This window comes from Castanea sativa, chromosome 5 (assembly GCF_040712315.1).
Source record: "Castanea sativa cultivar Marrone di Chiusa Pesio chromosome 5, ASM4071231v1".
Taxonomy (NCBI): domain Eukaryota; kingdom Viridiplantae; phylum Streptophyta; class Magnoliopsida; order Fagales; family Fagaceae; genus Castanea; species Castanea sativa.
The window spans coordinates 51690878-51700178 of NC_134017.1; positions in this window are offsets into that span (position 1 = coordinate 51690878).

Here is a 9301-nt window from a genome sequence, read left to right on the forward strand (position 1 = left end):
TGAGATTTGGCAAATGGATGTCAATACTACATTTCTTAATGGCAATCTTGAAGAAGAAATCTATATGATGCAACCGAAATGTTTCATAGCAAAGAACCAAAAGCATATGGTATGCAAGTTGAAAAGGTCCATTTATGGACTTAAGCAAGCATCTAAGTCATGGAACATCAGATTTGATCAAGCAATCAAGTCATTTGGTTTTGAACAAAATCTTGATGAACCATGTGTGTACAAAAGACATCGAGACAAAGTAGTGATGTTCCTAGTGCTTTGTGTTGATGGTATTCTACTCATTGGAAATGATATAGGAGTACTGTCATCGGTTAAAGTTTGGTTGTCAAGCTAATTTGATATGAAGGACTTAGGCGAAGCTAACTATATTCTAGGGATCAAGCTTTGGCGTGATCGAAAGAATAGGATGTTGGGTTTGTCACAAGCTGGATATATAAACAAGGTTCTAGAATGGTTTAGCATGCAAAACTCCAAGAAAGGATTACTTCAATTTACACATGGAGTTTCTCTGTCTGATGACCAAAGGCCTAAGACTCTTGAGATTAAAAACATGATGAGACAAGTTCCTTATGCTTCTGCAGTAGGAAGTCTCATGTATGTCATGCTTTGTACTAGACCGGATATTTGTTATTTAGTTGGCATGGTCAGCCGATATCAATCAAATTCAGGACCAAAAAATTGGCAAACTGTAAAGCATATTCTCAAGTATTTACAGAGAACGAGAGATTATATACTTGTTCACCGTTGTGAGGATTTGATTCCCATTGGCTATACAGATTCAGATTTTCAATCGGATCTAGATTTCAGAAAATCCACATCGGGTTGTGTATTCACCTTAGGAGGTGAAGCCATAAGTTGGAGGAGTGTTAAGCAATCTTGTATTGTTGACTCCACCATGGAAGCTGAATATGTTGTTACTTGTGAAGCAGCAAAGGAAGCTGTTTGGCTCAAGAAATTTCTTTCTAATCTTGGTGTTGTGAGAATTGAGAAAGTTCCTATTACATTGTTCTGCGACAATAGTGGAGCGGTTGCACAATCCAAAGATCCAAAGAATCACAAGAAAAGAAAGCACATTGAAAGAAAGTACCACATCATTCGAGACATTGTTGCTCAAGGAGATGTGGTTGTAGCAAAGATTGATGGTGCAAAGAATTTAGGGGATCCCTTTACCAAAGCCTTGCCGCAAAGGACTTTCGAGACACATTTGGAGAAGATGAGAGTTAGATTAGTGCACAATAGTCTTTAGGGAAAGTAAGAGATTGTTAGGATTAGTGCCCTTAAATCCTATTATATGATGCTATGTATGTTATTATGTATGACATTATTTATGACTTAATGTTGTGTTTAATAAAGTTGTTTTAATTATTATCTAAAAATAATTGTAACATGAATATTGAGACATTATCATATAGTCCATGAGATGCATAGTATGTGATTTATGTGAAAAGTCACAGAAGATATAAATCACAAGTTCTTTGTACACTTAGAATTGTAGTTCATAGTCGGTGATGAAATTGGGCATTTCATCTGCGAAGACTATAACATTTCAACGAAGATGATTTGTCTTGATCATGGAAATGGAGATTTCTAGTTGGTTTGTTGATATGTTTTAAGAGTTAAGACATATTGAACTGGACCGCTGTGAGATTTACTATTCTCCTAACGACTGTCAAATGAATAATAAACTCACGACTTATATTTACATGAACTCTTAATCCTGAGAGAATAATGGACCTGATCATGACGTGTAGGTTGCTTTGATATATCAGGAGTGAGATTTAAAGTTACGGTCAAAACCTCAGTATGTTAGGCAACCACATTTAGTGTTGATGGAACATATATTTTCAAGATGAAATTCATAGTCTCTTAACGGAGATACAATATATTCCTTTGAGATAAGTTTAATGGGTTTGTTATTCAGAGAGTTAGGCCTAACCACTTTGGTAAGAAGTTACTAAAGTATATATTTATGGAATTGGATTTTATAAATATATGATGAATAATTTAAAGGTTTAAATCGGATATTCAAGGAATTAAGATGTAGTAATCTACAAAGTGGCAGTAATTTACAAAGTGGCAGTAATTTACAAAGTGGCAGTCTACTTTCATGACTTTGTATTACTATGAATATTTTATGAAGGGGTTGCATGTACAATAAAGTCTTGGGATATAATTAATAAATAAGGCCTAGAGTGCAACTATATTTATATAGTAGTATTAAATATAGTTAATGGTAACTTTGGACTTGTCAAGAGTTGACAGAAAAGCCCAAGGCCCATTGGAGCTAGTGTCTTATTGGTCCTTTTTGGTCTCACTCCAAGCCACACACTTAAGCCCAATTGGAAAGACCCAAAAGGCCAGCCCAATTAGATAATCAGTTAGACACAAAGGGAGAAACATACAGAATTTTCTGTTGTGAACAACAAGAACACTATTGTGAAAAGGTGTGTAAGAAGTGTTAGACACTTTAACATTCTCCCTTTGAAAATTGACTGAGAGACCACACATCTTGGGTGTTAGTGGAATTGGAGTGAAGATTGAAAGTATTCCCAAGTGCTTCTGATATTTGGTTTTGAAATTCACCGCTCCAAGGTACACTCTCTTGTTCTCAAATTCTGAAATTTACATAGTACATGTTAACATTTATGAATGAAGTAGATTCGTTATTTTTCCGCTGCGTATGTTTTGTATGTGATACAAATATGTTATTTTCCTTCACTGATACCACTTGTTCGTTTTTAAACCCCTTAAATACAACTAGATTAACCTAGTTATTTAACCAAGTAATTAATTTAGGTAAATTATACAGATCTAGGCTAACACCTATAAATCATATCATTGTAAAGTGCGGAAAATAAAGTACACAACAATATGATAATCCAGGAAAACCAAACCGATAAAAAATCTGGGGAGGATTTAACCTAGTTATCCTAAAGGTAAAACTGAATCCGCTATGAAAGAATTGAAGTTTACATAATAGCGACTTAGACCACTAGCATCCTATTGTTACCTCGAGTAGGAAACTTACTACCACGACCATGTGAAAGCACTCCTGCTTGTATTCCCAGCATGGAGTGCTTTCACAAGCACTCCTGCTTGTATATCTTTAAGCTCTTGAATCTGTAACTGAATTGATCACCAAGCTCTTGACATCAATCTAGATCTTGATAACCCTAAGTGTATGTGAGGGCAAACACCTCTAGAGCTCACAAAAGATTCACACACACAGCATAAAAAGCATACTTAAAACATGGCTAAGGTTTTCCCTTTTATACCTAGGACAAAACATAAAACCCTACACATAAAATGGACGTGGGCTAAGTTGAAAAATTTTGCAGAAAAACAATCTGCACGAGCTTCAATCGATTGAGTCTAATTTTTGATTGATCGAGCCAGGCAAATTTACACAGTAAATCCTGCAGAATACTCAATTCCAACTTTACAACTTAAACATACTTTGAGCAAGTCTAAAACAAGACTAAACGTTTTAATCATGGTTTGCCAACATTACAAATTGAAGTTCTAATACATTTAAACCTAAATTCTTAGAACCCAACGGATGGTATAATGCTTGTTTTACATGTTTTTACTACATGCTCATGCATTACAATACTTTGTGTTGTGATGTGCATATCATCTTGTTGAGAAAATGTCTATTTAGATGTTCTTATGTGCAATGTTGGACTCTGTTGAGTACAATATTAGGGGATAATCATGTTTCCATATTTGGAACAACTAATGGTTATATGTTTTACACTTTACCCCTTGCATGTTTTCATGCCCTTTATATGCACACTTTTCCATATGTGGCTTACATGTTAGGGGAAGGAGGGGGAGTAGAGTAGAGGGAGGGAAAATAATTAATTACCTTATTGAATTTTTTAAGGAAAGATGGGGAGAGATTTTGAGGAGTTTGGAAGGGTTTGAACTACTTGTAACTCCTCATTTTTAATTCTCCCAAATTGGAGAGATTTGGAGGGAGAGTGGAGCATAAAAATGCTTGACCAAATGAATTATCAAATTTACCCTTATCATATTAACAAAATTACAAATGAAAAGACTAATTACTCCCCACCCCCTTACTTAATTTTAAAAACATCCAAATAAAGTGAAGGATAACCATTCCCCTCTACTCTCCTTTCCACTACTCTTCTTCCCTCTACTCCCCTCCACTTCCCTCTACTCTCCTCTCTCTCAAAACTTCCAAACATAACATTAGTTAATGTTTTGCATTTCCTTTTGTACTCTTGTGCCCTTATTGGATCTTGTATCCTTGATGCAATTCAAACCTAATGCTTCGTGCTTTAGTGTTCTTGCCTGTGTTGGACATGCAAATGATAAATTGCATTGAGCTTATTTGCTTGCATGTCCAGATGTTCATTCACCGTGTGAATGTTCATTGTAGTCACTAGTTATAGTGATTATTCGTGTATGGTCAAGTTATGCTTCATTATCATATTCATACTTGCTTGATTGTATTGTGCTTGCTACATATGCATTCTAAGTTTTCTATTTACAATGAACTTAATGAGTGCAATTTCTGATATTGTTTTCAAGAGACTTGTTCATATGGTTCAAGAGTTTCATAGATCTAGAATTAGGTGTGAGTGAGTTTTGGCAACTGTTCCCAACTCATATTTTAAGCCTAGAGTCTGTTTTAAGGTTTTGTCATGAAATAGCCAAAGGGGGAGGTTGTAAAGTTGAATTTATTCAACTATGTGTTGACTTTATTCCGTGCCAAATTTGTTTGTAATTCAGTATTTAGAAACCCTGTATTTAGGTGGAATAATGTAAGGGTTGTGTGTGAGAGAGTGTGAGAGAGTGTGAAGAATTGATCAAGTGTATGCAACAAGAAGCAACTGCCGACTGGAACTTGTGACTAACTCATGAGTAGCGACCCACCAAAATGTGGCATACGTGTGAAGCATGCAAGAAGTTGAAGGGTCACGACAACTGGATCACTATAGGACAAAAAGTACAGTCTGGCCTTTCTGTTAACTAGCGACTAGAACTCGCGACTCATCCTAGTCGCGAGTGACTCGCTAGTGTACCCTATTTTGCTGAAAACTGACATTTCACATTCCATCTCATACCTTACTATCAATACCCTTATACCCACGAAACGTAAAGAGCTTCCAGAGAGAATTTTGAGAGAGAAACCCTAGAGATAAACAAGATTGATTCATCCACAATCTTATACATTTGATTCTCCAAATTCCTCTATTCTCACCCTCTCCATTGTCATACCCATGAGAGGATCATAAATCAAATCATTACCTCACCAAATTTAGTGTAGAGAGAAGGTTCTTGGTGTTTGGGAAGCAGTTCAAGAGAGAAACAATTCATATTGGTTGATGCAATGGGCTAATTGCGGGATTTGGTAAGCTAGAGAATACATGGTTTGGCGTAACCTTGTTGGAGCAAGAAGCTTGGAGGGCTTAGGTGCGTTGGGTAGATTAGGCTTGGAGGGTCTATTGCTATTCATGTAGCCCAACTGATTTTCTAGTGGATCATTTACCACTTTAAGGGCGGCAGAGAGGTTTTTCGCCGAGTTCTTCGGTTTCCTCTTCGATAACACATGCCAGTGTTATCTTGTGTCTGCATCTCTCTTTCCCTTACTCTTTGCTTTTAATTACTCCTGAGTTGTGATTAAAATATGGCTTAGAGTAGTTTGATAATTTGGGTGTTGCTTATATTTCTTATTCTGCACATATATTGTTTGAATATAAGCTTGCTTTGGAAATTTGTGTTTGGGGGTCTAAACATTCACAAGTGTTTTATACACTAAGTGAGCTTTCACACCCATAAAACTCATAACAAAAATCAGCTAATATAATGGAAGCCTACAATTTAACATCATTTTTTTTTTCTTTTCCTTTTAAGATATATGATGGAAGCCATTACTATTGTGTTAGATTTTTTCTTTTTCTTTTTTCAAAACAGTAAATTATAGCAGATTACTAAAATGATTCTCAAAAAAATACATTGTAAATTACTAAAATAGGAATTTTATTTATTGAATTTTATGAGAAATGATAATTTAAACATCCTGAAATTTTGGTAATAGAGTTTCATGTAGAATAAGATTAGTTTAATTGTGGGTTCCAATTAGCTCAACTAGTAAAGTCTATAATGGTTAAATAAGAGATCTGGAATTCAATCCCCTCCTACACTAAAAACCGATTGGTGTATTGGGCTAATAATAAAGAGCTATCATCAGAAGCGGACGTTATAGGTTGAAACTCTATAAAAAAAAAGGATTAATTTATTAATTTAATATACTTATAGTGTCGTGAAGACTCTTTTATTAGTTGGGATGGAAATCTTAACTACGTTTATTTGGTAAAACGTGTTGAAAAATAAGAAGAGAATGTCCATTTAACAAAGCCAGGACAGTATACTATAAGTTAAATTAATAATTTGGTCCTTCAACTACTGACTTAATATCAATTTTGTACCTCAACTATTACTTATATCAATTTTTTTCTTGAACAATTTATTGTGTTAATTTTATCCCTAACCCTTTCAAAATCAAGTCAATTTCGTCATTTGATCTTCTCCTTTTTAGAACTTTAACAAAATCAGCCACATTGACAAATAGAAAAGATCTTAAACAAGTTATTCAGAAAAATGTAAAAATTTCAAAATCAAATAAATTTCAGCAACATATTCTTGTTAAAATTTAAATGGAAAGGGGAGTTAAAGGTGAAATTGAACTTTAACAAATAGTTGAGGGACCAAATTAATAATTTAAGCCATATTATAAATAGAAATTCTCATTTTATGATTTCATGTACAAATACATGATCTTTGATGAGCACAACTCTAACGTGGCACCTTGGAGTATAGTGCTGATATGACACCTTGGCTTTGTTTAGCTGGCTGCTTGGTAATAATTAGATGATAGCACACCATTCACAACAATGAAAATGCAATAGCTGAAAATGTTTTTATAAAGTGTGGATGTGTTGAGTGGTTATTAGCAAGTACAATAGTGATGCTAGTGGTAGGCACAGATGAGATCCAGTAAAAATTTGCTAGTAAGGTAGTTAACCTTAGTTTAGTATCGAAACATTCATATTAAACATTTCAATGATTAAAATGTTATGATCTTAGTGTCTCACATGGATAAAGTGTTAGCTTAATCATGTGTATATAAGCTCTTGAGCACTCTTCTCTTGTGAGCCGGTTATCAAAGGTAAGTTCTACCCATGAATTTGTGCTATAAAATCATGGGATGCTATCCAATATGTCAGATGCCATGCCAAATTTAAAATTTAAAATTTGGGACTAGAATTATGGAGGAAATCCCTATGATAATTCTATTAACCGAATGTATGTCATAATCAAGATCTGTCAAGTGGATTATTCTATTACCTTTAAATGAATTAAAAAAGAAAAAAAAAGAAAGAATATTTAGTTGTTGTTTACATATTTGTTCGTAAATTATTGTAATCCAAATTGTGTGATTTATGCTAATTGTTTGTGCCTTGAAATCTTGGGTATATGAACTTAACTTGTTTCGCTGGAAAACCTTATATAAAGATAGTTTTTCACATTTTTCAGTTTTTGGTAACACAAAAAAAAAATGGTCAATGGAAAATTATTTTTAGTCAATGGAAAACCCTAATAAAAATAAGGTTTATTTTCTATACGTTATTTTCCAAAATTTATTTTTTGGAAAACAATCTCTATTTCACGTGTTGCATCTCTTATAAATATTATCTTAGTTTGTAGCCGTTAGAAACATAATTTTTTGGCGATTTCCCTCTCTCACGGTTAGCTCTCTCACTTTTTCTCTCTTCCTTTTACTTTTTCTATCCTCACACCCTCACAGTCACTAACTCTAGTCTCTCCTTTTCCCATAGATCTCTCTCTCTCTCTCTCTCCTCCATGTTTCTCTTCCAATCTATAACATCGCTCCCTGATTAGATTTTTTTCCCCTTACTAATTGATCAATAGCTCTGACTTGCAAAGTGTTGGGACATATGTGAATCATGTTAAGAACATGTTATTTAGAATTGGCTAATCTTTTGACAAAATGTACTTTACTTGTAATTGGGTAAATCTAGAATGGTTTAAGTCTTCAAGAAACATGTTGTTCAAGTCAAGAGTCAAAGCCATACAAATCTGTCCAAGAAACAAGTGAAGAAGTATTGAATTTTAAAGCTCGACAGATGGCATCTATCTAGGTTTAGAAGGCAGTTTTAGCCCGATGCTCGACAGCTGCTCGATAAATAATCTATCTATCGAGATTTACAAAAATCAGTTTTTCAGATCAAATTTCATGCATATTCATGTGTATGTGTTTAGGTTTTCTTTTCTCACAACCCTAAACATATATAAGGATTATTTTAAGGGTCGTCTCAGTTGATGCAAGTGAATGCAAAGGTTTTATTCAAGCATGTTGTGACCGAAGACTTATGCCCTAGTTCATCTTGCTCTTGAAGAAACTACTGCGTTTCTACGCCATAAAGTTTTGTAACCAAAGAGCTTAGTGATCTTCATCGTGTTGATAAACTGAAGAACTTTGCAACCAACATCCTTCTCAAGTTGATGTGTTAGTCACGTACTTGGATCCGTGCATCGATTGGTTAGTCACGTACTGGAGCCATGCATTGAAAATGAGAGATTGTCACTACAGAATAAGTCCAATTTTGTATTGGAGTAAGGGTTCAACTATAAGTTGGTATAAGATACTGGAATTGCTTTACTTATAACCGCTTGTTGTGATAATAGTAGATTCTCGGGAGTGGTGATCTTAAAATCACTCGGTGAGGTTTTTGCCTTGGAGGTTTTCTTCATTCGTAAACAAATCACCGTGTCAACTTTATTTTCCACTGCATTTAACTTAGTTGGTGATTTGTTTGTGCTACCATGCATATTGCATGTTAATTAATTTAATTAATTCACTTGGTTAATTAATTAGTTAATTTATCACAATGGGTCAATACATTCTTGGCCTATCACAAAGGAAAATAGATTTGCAATGATAATTATTTCATTCCTCTCTACTAAACTCCCAATTCTTTGCTTTGAATTTCGAGCTTGATTTTCTTTTTTCTCTAAGAAATTTTCAGTTTGATGGATTCCAAGCAGAAATTACTTCTTTTTCGGACATAAAAGTACAAAAAAAATTAAAAAGAAGAAGAAGAAAGAATGAATAAAGTAAAAGACAAAAATTTTAAGAATAGTGCCAATATAGCTCTAAATTGCTTTTACATAAGACAATCTTTACAGTAAATTAATAATATTGTTGTATAATGAATAATAATTGTATAGGGGAATT